Here is a 13,354-nt window from a genome sequence, read left to right as displayed (position 1 = left end):
ATCCCTGTGTTATTGCCCATTCCCAATGGGTCCAACATTGCGCCCAGCCTCATGAATATTGGGCATCGCTAATGTGTCTGAGACACATTAGTACATTTCATTTTGCGAGTCGCTCAGAATCACAATTTGCAAGTAGCAAAATGTAATGGCCGTCCATTTGGCCCTCTGTTTCCTAAATGTATGGATTTTTGGGCGTGAGCAAGGTGTGACAAACATATTACTCTTTACAGATATCTGGCTTCGTCCACTGGCAGCAGAGGAGGACTGAAGAAGAGCTGGCTGGATGCTCCAAATTGCGCTTGTCACTTTGACTGGCTGTTCTGTGCCGGCCAAAGCATCATGCACACTTTGAAGCTCTCCACCCAGCTACCTTAGGCAGCTGGGTGAGGAACAAGCATAGGCCTGAAGGGCCTGAAGGAGCGTCCAGCCAGGATGCTCCATCTAATCCTGGTGCTGCTCTCATGTTGGTGAGAATAGCGCCAGGATTGATTAGTGAAATTTCCTGGAGCCCGTGGAGCCGAAAGAAGAGGGACCGCGGAGGACGTCGGATGTGCAGCAGGCAAAGTAAGTGACTTTCTTTTTTTATTATTTGCCACTTGCCTGCATGCACGCACCCACCACTTAGTTGCCCGCCTCACCTTTGTATAAACTTGCCAGCCGCCCCTGTATACAGATCCAAAGAGAGCTATCGCCAATTGAGGTTTACGATGACTCCTTAACAATGTATATCACAGTAGGGGCAAGAGCAATATAATGTGTTCAGTCCCTAATTTAAAGTGCATATACAAGGCAAGAGCAATGAAATTCGTTCAGTCCCTAATTTACAATGCTTGTTAGAAAATATGTTTACATAAATACTGAATGGAATTTCCAAAATGGTTCAGCAGTGTAATCCTTCATCTTCAGTTGTTAAGTGGACACCTTTGAAACACAAAAGCATAATTTTTCCTGTAAATCATGTGTTTGTGTGAGCACTATCTAGAGTTACTGCAGGGGTCCTAGTCAAACGCTGAACGTGGGGGGATAGCAGGACACATGATGGAAATCATGTTACACAAATATGCACTTTTCATGTATAATACTTGTATAACAATACTCTCGCACCCCTGTTCTTCATCTCAGCCAGCACTAGATTAGGAACATAAACAATGCACTAAATTTCATGTGTGCCGCCTTCCCAGGATAACACTGAGGCTAGACCTTTTCACTTCCGGTTCAAGTGCTTTGTCTCCAAAAGGTTAGATTGTTCAGCAGAGCTCAGGCTTCACAATGTGGCAACTACCTATGAGTTTTAGAAACCCTGGCGTTCTAAATAATGTAGAGTCACAGGGTGGAATTGGCCGATAGGGCAATCTGGCAGTGCCCGATGAGCTGGTCTGACAGGTCAATGTGTGGGCGACCTTTTTGGCTGTTTGCCACATCCTTTGGAGCCATTCAATAGAGGATTTTAAATTATTTTTGATGGAAAACCTACCTTTTGTAGAAATTATCTTAGTTTGTCGGCTGGGGATTTGGAAGCCTAATTATGCAGAGAAACATTTTTACTCACGAGGCACTGGTGATGCATGACAACTCTTTTTGTTAGCACAAGTTCTTATCCTCATTTACCCAGGAGATTGTGCTGACAACTTTAAGTGAAGGGTCAGTGTCACATCATGCTTAGCTTCAGTGTTTAAACGGTCAAAGGGCTCTATTTTATTTTTAAGGAACTGTTAGAAATTGGGTTTCTGGTTGGAAGAGATATGTGCTGTTCAAGCAGGAACCACAATCCTAGTCAGGGTAAGTCACAACACATCCTAAATTATCTTGTGCTGACCCTCTGGTAGCTTTTCACAGAGCATTCAGGCTTAACTTAAGAGGCAATGTGTAAAGTATTTGTGCAATACTTCAAACAGTAACACAGTGAAAACACCACAAAGAGACTCCACACCAGGGTTGAAAAAAAATAGAATATTTTTTTTATAAAAAAGACAAGACTAAAATGACAAAAATCCAAAAAGCAGAAGTTGATATATGCATTTTTAAAGAATAAAGTTAAAATAGTGTTAGATGCAATAAGCGCTTAAGTGGAATATCTGTTAGCGTTGGATTGAGAGAAAGTCGAAAGTTCAGGCTGACCGCAATAAAGCACGGGCAGGGTACAGGGACCCACTTGGGCCCGTTGAACCAAAGTTTCCTGATCCAGAATGTGTCGTTGTCAGTGAAGATGCACGGTGCAGCCAAAGCAATCCGTCGATGTTGAGCCACGCAATGGATGAGATGCCTCGTTCTTTTCCATCCAACAGAGGTGGAGCGTCGGTTACGAGCCGGGATTAGCTCACGCACCTACCTAGAATAATCAGATAACCAATGATTTTATCCTGTTGAGCCAGCATCTACGTGAACCCATGCTAAGCTATGTAGTGATCCCTCAGAATGAAAGCGATCATGCAGCCCTGTTGCTGGGCCTAAAGACCACAGCAGGAAGTCGCCACACTCTCTGCCCCCTCGGGCTGTCAAATGGTGAGGAACTTCTGAGGAGAATAAAATGGGCACAGATCACCATTAATAAATTAGATTCATGGAAATCTACATGGACTGTCTGGCCGACCGGGCCCAATAAGCCGGCCATTATAGGTGAGTGGGAAAATCTCACATTAGATCTGGGCACGCTGCTCTGAGGAAGCACCCCCCCACAGCAGCACGACCAGGACAACTTTCACCGTCGGCCCAGTTCCACAGATCAGGATAAGCGCACAGCAACTAAATATAAAACAAAGGCCTTACAAAAAAAGAAGAACCAACACCTCCAAAAAGCAGTTGAAATCAGCAGCAAAGACACATACGCAACTGGTCTGGAAATTCAAATGAGACGCCACTGAGGAGAAATGTATAGAGAATTTCGAATTGCTGGCACTGAGCAAGACACAGTAATTTTGGCAATACATAAATAACCTAATTCATTGGTCCTCCAACAGAGGGAACTCGGTCACAGCGGAAACCTGGGTAGTGCAATGAAGTTACTAGACACCAGCGATCAGAAGTCTATCTGCATAAATGGATACGTCCCACGGAGCAAATCAGAGAACATCAGAGCTGAGCTCGCTAGATCCCCTGTGGAACCCACAGCTCCAGGCTTGGCAGTAGTACACACAGTCTTAAAAAGGATCTGGAAAAATGGAGGCCCAGGCCCCAATGGCTTGTCCGGCTCCCTCTTAAGGGAGGGCATACATTTTTGGTCTTCTAACCTTTCAACACTGTTCGCGGAATGTAGGCTTCTGGAGGATGTTCCAGACTCTTGGAGGGGCTCAAACACTGACCCAAAGAACTACTAGATGATCGCTGTGTTAGATATTGAGGGAACTGCCTATGCTAGAACACTGCTGCAGGAATTAGCGGACTGGGATCAAACCAAAGGTCTTCTGCCATTTTATCAGCCTGGGTTCAGACCAGGGGGCTCAACTGTTGAGAACATCACAGTCCGGTCATACCTAGCCCAACAAGCAGTAGCTCGCCGATCCCCCCCAGTTTTCACCTGCTTCATCGATTACACAGCAGATGTTGATGGGGTAGTCCGTCACAACCTTTAGCGAAAATCGGTTGGGTGGAACATCTGCCCAAAACTACTGGGTGCCATCAGATCCTTGTATTCGAGAAGCTGGGTAAGGATCAAACTCTCCAAAGAGTCTGTCACAAAAATAATCACCAAAGATCGGGGGCTAAAGCAGGGCTGTGTCCTGGTACCATTACTATTTAACTTGTACACTGCTGACCTGGACTCAGCACTGAAGGGTGCCTCCCTCACCACTCCAAAAATTGGAAACAAAATAATTCACCTGATGCAGTATGCCGATGACCTTGTACTTCTGGACCACACAAAACAGGCCTCCAAAAAGACCTCAATGCCCAGTCTGAATATAACGCCAAGAACGAGCTGGCAGCCAACGCGAGCCAATTTCGATCTTCGGTAGCCCCCCAAAGAAAAAGCTGGTGCCTGAGTACCCTGACCTTGGACTGTATACAAAGTAACAACTATCTTGGCGGCTTGGCTAAGAGACTGGCCGCCCCTCGCTTCATTTACACAAAATGCGGATGAAAGGGAAGATCGTCACTCACGCCCTTTGCAAGCTATATGCTACCTTAGATAGCCCAACAACTGCAGCAATTCGAAGGTACTACGGGCCAAACTATTACCGTCATTCAACTATACGCAATGCTTGCAGAAGACCTAGAAAAAATACATTGCCCAGCGTACAAAAAATATTTAATTTGCCCGCTTGAACAAAAAATACCTTGATCCGCCTCAAATTTGACCTTATTCAACAAAAATGAGAAGGTTTATCCGCCTTAGCAAAATACTTCTACTTGGCAACAGCGGCCCCTGACAATTGAAATCTCTCATAAAAATCATCTTTGCAAAACCAAACAATCCTTGGTATGCAAAACTTTCAATAGCAAAGGAACTACTGCAACTAGCCAAGGAGAATTGGGATCCAAGTATAATTGACAACGCAACCATCAAATCATCAATAAAAAAGCAATTACGTTTCCATTCTCGTACTTTAGACATGGAATCCCGTGCAGTCAGGGACTTTCATAAAACTTTATGTCTTCCACCAATTTCACAAATACCTAAGACCCACCTCACGCAGCCTGTAGGGAGACGGGCACTAAACCAGATCTTAGCCACACAACCGCTTCCCATAAAATAACTACATCCAACCTGGAAAGCCCTCACAGACATCACAGAGTGTCGCTTATGCAACTACAAACGGGAGTCCTTGGCACACATATTGTTATGATGCCCAGCTTTGCGACAAGCCCGCTGAATCCATCTTAGACCGATACTGCTTCAACTGGGCACATGCACAGCGAAGGATGCCGTCTGCCAGCTCTACAGCCTGGCCACAGTGAAAAATATGGCCTATTTTGGCAAAGTTACACACCAAACACACACACTTCTAAAAGACAAAATGGTTCAGGCAGAGGTTGACTAACAGCCTGATGAGTCACACGACATTAGGAACAGCAGTTCTAGAGGACTACCTTTTCCTAGAGTATCCAACACTACTAATGAACAGTAATGATTTTTATTCTTCATTTATGTTTTTTAATCATAATGTCAGCACTGGCTGTTTACATATCCTCCCGCTGGCATGATTTTAAGTTTGGCTCAGCTCTAATTCTATCTTAAACTTGACCATCATCTTGCACAATATGTTTTTTTAATTGCATATTGTAATGGTTTTAAGTAATCGCACAATAAATTCAAATTCAGTGGATGAGATGCGTCAATTTTCTCCATGCAACAGTGGCAATGAGTCGGTTCAAAGTGCAATGTGCTGGTTCCGAATGCGATGCGCGGCTGCTGCTCCTGCAGTAGGTGATGCGTCTTATTCCAAAGACAATGCTCCAATCCCGAAGGCAATGTGCAGAGTCTGCTCTAAGTAACGATGAGGTGCGCTGCTTCCGACTCCCTCAAAGATTCTGGTTGAACCCACTTCCAAGTGCCCAGGACTGGGTTAGTACCTCTTGGCCTGGCAAGACTTGTAGCAAGCAACGTCCAGGTGCTGTAACAGGATGATTTGAAGTCTCTGATGTCACTGAGACTTAGAACAGAAGGCAAGACCTTGGAGTCACTCTGGGTTTAAGTGATGCAGGTCCAGTTCTTCTCAGCCAGGCAGGAGAACAGCAAGCAGCAGGGCAGCTCACCGAGGCAGGAGTCAAACAAAGGAGCAGTCCAGCAGAGTGTCAGTCCTTACAGCAACACAGCATATCTTCTTCCTGGCTTCACAGGTCCAAAAGTGTACTAACGTTATGGTGTCTGAGGTACGGTACTCAAACCCAGTTGTGACTTAGAAGTAGGGGAGACTTCAAAGAAGGCTTTGAAGTGCACAGAGGTCCTCCCTTCCTGCCCTGGCTCCAGATTCACTATGGGGGGTGAGGGGGGTATGCAGCCCTCTGTGTGTGGACAGGACACGCCCTATTCATGTGTAAGTGTGAGACTGTGCCCAGCTACTCCCTCCCATCCTCCCAGGAAGACCCATCAAGGTACACCTAAATTCCCTTTGTGTGTGGCTGTCTAGAGGGAATACACAAAGCACAGCTGTCACCGAACCCAGACTGAAAAGAGACAGGCAACAGGCATCAAATGGCTAAAGTAAGTAAATGCCACCTTTCTAAAAGTGACATTTGCAAAATGTAATTCAAAATCCAACTTCACCATAAGTTGTGATTTTAAATTGTGCGTCCAGTGACTTTAAACTTGAAAAGTTTATCTCTTCACAATTGGGAAATATACTTTTAAGATGCAACAAGGTAACCCAATGTTAACCTATGGGAGAGATAGGCCTTGCAATAGTGAAAAACGAATTTGGGAATGTTTCACTACCAGGACATGTAAAACGTAAAAGTTCATGTTCTGCCTTTTACATATATTGCACTCTGCCCTGTGAGTTAGACAGGGCCTACCATGGGGTGACTTTAGATGTACTAAAAGGGAAGGTTTAGGCCTGGCAAGAGGTTTATCTTGTCAGGTCGAAGTGGCAGTGAAACTGCACATAAAGACACTGCAATGGCGAGCCTACGCCATGGTTTGAGGGCCACTAAAGTGGGTGGCACATTGAATGCTGCAGACCCACTAATAGCATTTACTTTACAGGCCCTGGGCACATGTAATGAACATTGGCAGGGAATTATAAGTACATTAAATATGCCAATTGTGGATAAACCAATGTTACCATATTTAGGGGAGAGAGCACAAGCCTTTAGCACTGGTTAGCAGGGGCACATAATCCTAAAGCCAGCAATAACAAGGTCAGAAAAAGAGGAGGAGGAAGGCAAAAAGCTTGTGGTGATCCAGCAGAGGGCTATTTTCCAACATACCCCCCTCAACCTAACCAACCAGTAGCTCGGGAGCTACTGGTAACTCACCAGCACCCTCAAAGTAGCTCTCAGAGGTGAAGCCAAACCAAGCTAATCTCAGAGATTCTGTGTATGTAAAGAAGGCAGCACTGCTCATTTCACTACTCTTAAGAGTTACAGACAGCCAAACCAATGGCAGGGTCTGTTGATAACACTCAAACACACACTGTGGTACTCACCTGTGAGGGTCTCAAGGCACTGGGGAGTGTGTGCTTGGATTTGGGAAGCTCAAGTCATTCGAAAAGCCAGGTCTTGAGGCTCTTCCTGAATGCTTTCAGTGTGGGGCTTCATCTGATGCCGAGAGGGAGTTCGTTCAGGTCTTGGTCATGATGTAGGAGAAGTGTGTGCCTCCTGTTCTAGTTCTGTGGATGCAGGGGATTTCTGCCAAGGCCTGGTCAGTGGAGCGAAGGTTTCTTTTGGGTGTGTAGAAGGAGATTCTTTTGTTGAGGTACTGGGGTCCAGTGTTGTGGAGGGCTTTATAGGTGTGTGTGAGCAGCTTGAAGGTCACTCTTTTTTCGACGGGGAGCCAGTGGAGTGCTCGTATATGCTGGGTAATGTGGTCTTGCCGTAGGATGCTGAGGATGAGTTTGGCTGCAGCGTTCTGGACAGTCTGAAGTTTGTGGAGTAGAGATTTGTTGATTCGGCATAGTTCCTGTAGTCCAGCCTGCTGGTGATGGGTGCATGGGTGATGGTCTTCCTGGATTCAGGGGGTGGGTCCATTTGAAGGTCTTGCTGAGTATGGGGAGGGTGTTGAAGCATGTGGACGCTGCAGCGTTGGCCTATGGGTCTGCCACATGAACCATCTTTATCCACTTTAAATCTGCCTAAGAAAGAGATTGGCAATGTTATCCTCCCTGCTCAATCAGTCGCACTGTGTGTGACATCAAAGAATAGTAGCAGCAGTAACCAGGGCTGACCCACCAAAGGGTGTGACTGCAAGAACTAGAGTGAAAATGTGTTAGTTGGCAGCATGAGCAACCAAAGAGCTGAGGAGAAGAAATTATGCATCCAGGGCACAGAAAATTAAAAGCATCACATTCATTTTTGTGTGGGTGTGTGACATAGTGTCCTTCCCAAATAAATGACTTGCCTGCTTTTAGCCATTCCTGACAGAGTGGCAACTGCTTCTCCCATAACAATGGCCATAACTGATATATGTTGGGCATCCAGCTGTGGCACAGTGATAGTCCTGGTTTAGTGGGCATTATTGGCATAACAGAAGAATTCTTAGTGTTATGGTGAGGAAGCATGGTCTATGATTCCAGTACCTGGGTATTTGAAGCATAATTTGTCCATGAGAGGCATTTTTACATGGCGGTACTCAATGAAAACTAAAAGCTGATATTTAGGGACTGTGTATTTTCTAACGATGAAAACGGATTTGATTTTTAAAGGAAAAAATTATGCTTTTTCAGAAAAGGTTTTTCTTCTGGAAAATTGAGTTTGATTGCTCAAAGTGGAAAGAGAATTTGATAGAAAAATATGAGTATTTTTAAAAACTAATATGCTAATGACGACAAAATATTGCAATTCTAAAACACATTTAAAGTTGTTAGCGGAATGATAATTCAATTTGAGTTGGGGAGACTTATTGCAATCGTAATACCCTTTGTGGCACACATCATGTGATGATTTGAATTTTACTTGATTACAAGCATTTAATATTGATAAACGTTTTCCTAGCATTCTGCTGATAACTTCACCTCGAATTTTTGGGTGGTTACTACTGATAATTGTGCTTAGGGTGGTCATAGTGTAATGTTAATACATATCAGCATTTTACAGTGATAAAATATGCTAGTAGCTCAGCAGGACTTTCCTTGAGCAGAATTAGCTCTCACTGCAGAAAAGGTTGGAGACCCCTGGGGTAGACTAATCAATACCTTGATAGACTTCCATGCTTAGGGCCTAGAACATGGACAAGGGCCAACTACTGCAGGGGCACTTACCAGTTCTATGCCTCTCTGAACCCAGTTGGATCTCTCTGTCTATACTCTCAGGGACCACTAAGCTGGCCCATGGGGAACCCTTCTCCTTCCCTGTGGACCCCATCTGTGCAACAACTAACTTTAACTTGCTCACAGATACATCCCAGTAGGCAGACTGTACTACCATGGCCGACAAAGTAATGTGGCCCATTCCACCCCTTGGACCAGACTTCTGTCTCCAACCCAAGGAGAATTCTGTCCATAGGGGCAACAACCAACAGAGGTCCATGACAGCTGTCAGGGTCAACAGCCAGGTCCCAGGCCATCCACTGCCAGGTGGAGGCCCTGTGCAGGGCCGTTGGGTAAGCCTCACTTCCAGCCTTAGGGCTGGTAAGGGGTTCCCTGACCTCTGAGGTTTCTTAGACAGGGGGCAGTAGCACCAGGTGTTGTGCACCCTTTCCCCACTCTCCCTCCCACCAGTACTGGGGTGATAGTCTGAAACTGGACTTCAACTCAAGGTCAGTACCCTTAGGCTGAACATGTGCCTGGCAAGCTAGGACTTCCAGGGCGGAACAACCACCCCCATCGAAAGTGACACACTCGGTCTGTGTCATGCAAGAGTTTGCCTGGTGCAGATTCCTAGAACCTAGACCAGAATCAGTCTTGGGGTGCTCTGTTCTTAGAGCCGGCAACCACTGACCCTCCCACTGTGGACTTTTTCAACCTCCTGCCCCTCCAACTGGGCCTCTGTACCCTCAGATGTGGAGTGGCATCCCCAGAAAATAGAATTGGTAAGACGCCTGTAGCGGCCGCCCCACCCTGCTCTCCTGAAGCTCCCACCAGTGGATGGTATCTTGGTACAGATCAGGACCCTTTGCTTGTGCCCCGTTTGGGAACAAACCAAGCTCTGGGGCTGAAAATAGGGCACTCTGGGCCTTTGCTCACCAAAACCTCCCATCCTAAGCTTAGAAGGGACATGGGAGCCCTCCTCCCCTCGCTATATTGGGACCTGTTTGGGTCCCTGCGTACCTCCCCCTCACTCTGATGAGGGAACCTGAGTTAACCCTCTAAAGATCACTCCCCAAAGCCCTTTCAGACACTCTGGTACTCGCCCAGTGGTCTGCCTTCTTTGCAAGCTCCTTGGTGTCAGTGAGCCAGCAATCAACCAGGTGTTGGCATAGCTCTTAAAAACAATGACTAAACAGGTGCTCTCTGGCGACCGAATTTGTACAGCCCCTCATAGCTGTTTATCCTACAACTGTTCACCAAACCTGCCATTGCCTTGAAAAAGTAACCCACGAAATCTCCCCAGGACTGGTAAGACATTTTTAGACTGCCCCTGAATTTCAACCTGTACTCTTCTGGGATGAATCCATATTTTTCATCAAGGGTCTCCTTCATGGTGGGATGCCTCAGCCTGTCCGCCTTTCTCTAGGGGCAGTAGTGTATCCCTCTAGTCACCAGGAAAATGACTCCAAAGGCCAGTTCCCCAATCCTCCTCGGGCATCCTGTGTGCCTGTAGAGCTACTTCATATGCTTGAAACCACCTGTCAATGTCATCACCCTCCTTGAAGAGAGGCACCAAGTCTCTGGGTAAGTAGACTCTTCCTTCAGTGTTGGGCACTGTAATTTTGCTGCCACCAATTTTGCTAAACTCTAACAGCTGTCGGGCCTTCAAGTCCAGCTCTTTAAGACTCAGTTCATGAGCCAACAAGTTCTTTCTTCCTAGGCTCTACCTCAGATCTCCTGTCCTCTGCCAAGGCTTTGTCAGCCTCAGCTCTTCTTTCCTCTGCAGTCAGTTGGGCCAGCTGCCCAATCAGATCCCTCTCAGCTTGTCTGTCCTTCAATTCCTCAGTGGCCCAGGTTTGGGAGGAAACACTGCTTCCTGCATATAATCCAGGAGGGGACTGCCATTCTGTGGGCTCCCCTCGCTACTCTGGAGCCACTGCTAAGTCATTTTCCTCCTTCACTTCTTCTTCATTATCCTTCTGAGGTTCATCACCCTTTTAGTCCCCTGTTGCAGTCTTCAGCCAACGCGCTTCCTCAAAAGCATTAAGTGAATCCTGGAGGTCCTGCCTGAGGGACCCCTTTTTCACAGCCAATCCTCTATCTTTGCAGAACTTCCTCAGCTTAGCCTTGCTGAGAGCTTCAATGAGGAGAAGGTCCATCTAATTGTCGTCTGCTAGAAAGTTGGAATCCATTTTCAATCCGTTAAGGTATCAAAGGTCAAACAACAAACAAGCATTTACAATGCAATGGTCTCGGCATTATTATAGGTAGAGCTATTGGCATTGCTCATGACATTTTTTTTTTTTAAATCATAAATAAATGGAATTGTTATTTATATTGCCAATAGCTTAATCACTTGCATATGCGAGACCTATTGCATTAGCACCCACACACAGAGTAAGTAGTAGAGTGAGTAGTTGATAGTGAGTAGGAGAGTTATTAGTAAAGAGAGTATTTGAGAGCGAGTAGTAAAAAGTGAAAGAGTGAGTATTAAATAGTGAGAGAGTAGTAAAGAGTTCTAGAGCCACACACATTTACATGCACAGCCACACCCTTACATATACAGTGTATTTTTAGTTTCAGTAGTAAAGAGTGAGTAGTATAGAGTGACTAATTATGAGTGAGTAATGTTGAGTAGTAGAGAGTGTGTGTGAGAGAGAGAGTGTGAGAGAGAGTGTGAGAGAGAGTGTGAGAGAGAGTGTGAGAGAGAGTGTGTGAGAGAGAGAGTGTGAGAGAGAGAGTGTGAGTGTGAGAGAGAGAGTGTGAGAGAGAGAGTGTGTGAGAGAGAGAGTGTGCGAGAGAGAGAGTGTGCGAGAGAGAGAGTGTGCGAGAGAGAGAGAGTGAGAGAGAGAGTGTGAGAGAGAGAGTGTGAGAGAGAGAGAGAGTGTGAGAGAGAGAGTGTGAGAGAGTGTGAGAGAGTGAGTGTGAGAGAGAGCGAGTGTGAGAGAGAGAGTGTGAGAGAGAGAGTGTGAGAGAGAGAGTGTGAGAGTGTGAGAGAGACTACATGTTTTCCCCCCCACGTTCACAAACAAGACACAAAGAGAATGTTTTAAGCAGATTGTGCATCCCAGCTTGAAATGGACTTCCCCATATTGTAAACGGACCTCTGCTCTTTAACGTGATGGAAAACTGGCTCAAGTGCGGCTAATGCACTGAGGTCAACACTGCTGGCAATCTTGGATTGGGTGGACGGTAACGCAATCTTGTTTGATGTGGCCCCTATTACCTCACTAGTAACATTGGAATCTCAGGTGATTTTAACTGAAGATTGGTAGCTCTCACTATTGAAAAGGTTGCAGACCCCTGTGGTGTCCCAGAACAAAGAATAGTTAACCATGGGCTACTAAGTGCGCATACTGCACAAGAGGTCAAAGGCTGCAGTCCGGTTCGAAAAAAAAGGCTGAATTTCTAAAGGCAGGATTACAGAAGTTATATATAGAAGGGGCAAATATCCATTTAAAGAGCCATGTAAACCAACATTCCTCCCTATTAGGGACCTGGCAACTATACTAGTTACCCGCTCTTTTTAAGAAGCACCTTTCTATGCTCTGGTAGAATGATACAGGACCCTCCCACCCTATGTACACATTAAAACTCTAGTCATGCGTCCGCATAGGAACATGAAATAAAGCGGTGACTGATCATGCTTTGGAGGGCATGTTCCGTATAATGCCCTTGAGAACATTCATTTGTCGTCCCAGAGAACCAGATTCTCCAATAGTTTTTTTAAAACTCGGGAAAATCGTTTAAACACTACATGCCAAACCTCTTGAATCGCACTCATAAAAACACAAATGAACTGACTAAAAAAAGTTCATTGCAGGAGGAAAAGCCAACATTAGATGCCAAAATATTTTCAAAAATACCTAAATTGGCATCCTAACTTCAAAATGTCTGAAGGACGGTGTATTGCAGAGAACATCGCATGTGAATATGTGAATGAGAGTGCGCTATTTATTCTAATGCAAGTTGTAAGTGAGTCGAGGTGCTAAATACTTCACATTCTGTAATAACGGTCATGATCACATCGCGCTTAATTCTAACAACCATCAGTCTCGTAGGCGCGATTCAAATTGCCCAAACGTTATGCAAATGTGGCCGACTCGAGGTAGCATGAGCGCGACGTTGAAAAGAGGCACGACGCTCTAATATGTATTTTATTTGCAACTCTCCAATTTTATCCAAAACAGGCGGAGAAGGCCATTTATCTAGCTAGATGCTCACCTTCGTGAAACGAACGGGGGCTTCTCGTGACCTCGCGTTTGCTCTGTTATTTTGTTTGCCAGAATGCGTCACTACTTCTCGCGAGATTAAATACTTAATAGCCCGCCGCGAGGAGCGGGGATTTATGGATCATGTAGTTGGTTCAAAAATATAGCAGAAAAACTTTTAAGAGTCACGTGTAGCGTAATATATAGTATGTGCTCTACAATGCCTTTTAGTTGCGGTGATCAGATATCTCTTAACCAAAGCAGACAGTAAGAAGCCATTTACCTAACTAAACGCTCACCTTC

The 13,354-nt window shown here is 45.5% G+C and overlaps 1 protein-coding gene across 2 annotated transcripts in view; it reads right to left on the bottom strand.

The window, feature by feature from the left end:
• EOGT (EGF domain specific O-linked N-acetylglucosamine transferase) overlaps positions 1 to 13,354 on the bottom strand; it is a 161,149-nt gene that overhangs the window by 18,592 nt on the left and 129,203 nt on the right. The window lies entirely within an intron of this gene.

This window comes from Lissotriton helveticus, chromosome 9 (genome assembly GCF_964261635.1).
Source record: "Lissotriton helveticus chromosome 9, aLisHel1.1, whole genome shotgun sequence".
In the NCBI taxonomy this organism is placed as follows: domain Eukaryota; kingdom Metazoa; phylum Chordata; class Amphibia; order Caudata; family Salamandridae; genus Lissotriton; species Lissotriton helveticus.
Note: the sequence above shows the minus strand (reverse complement) of the source record. Positions and strands in the feature narration are given on the sequence as shown.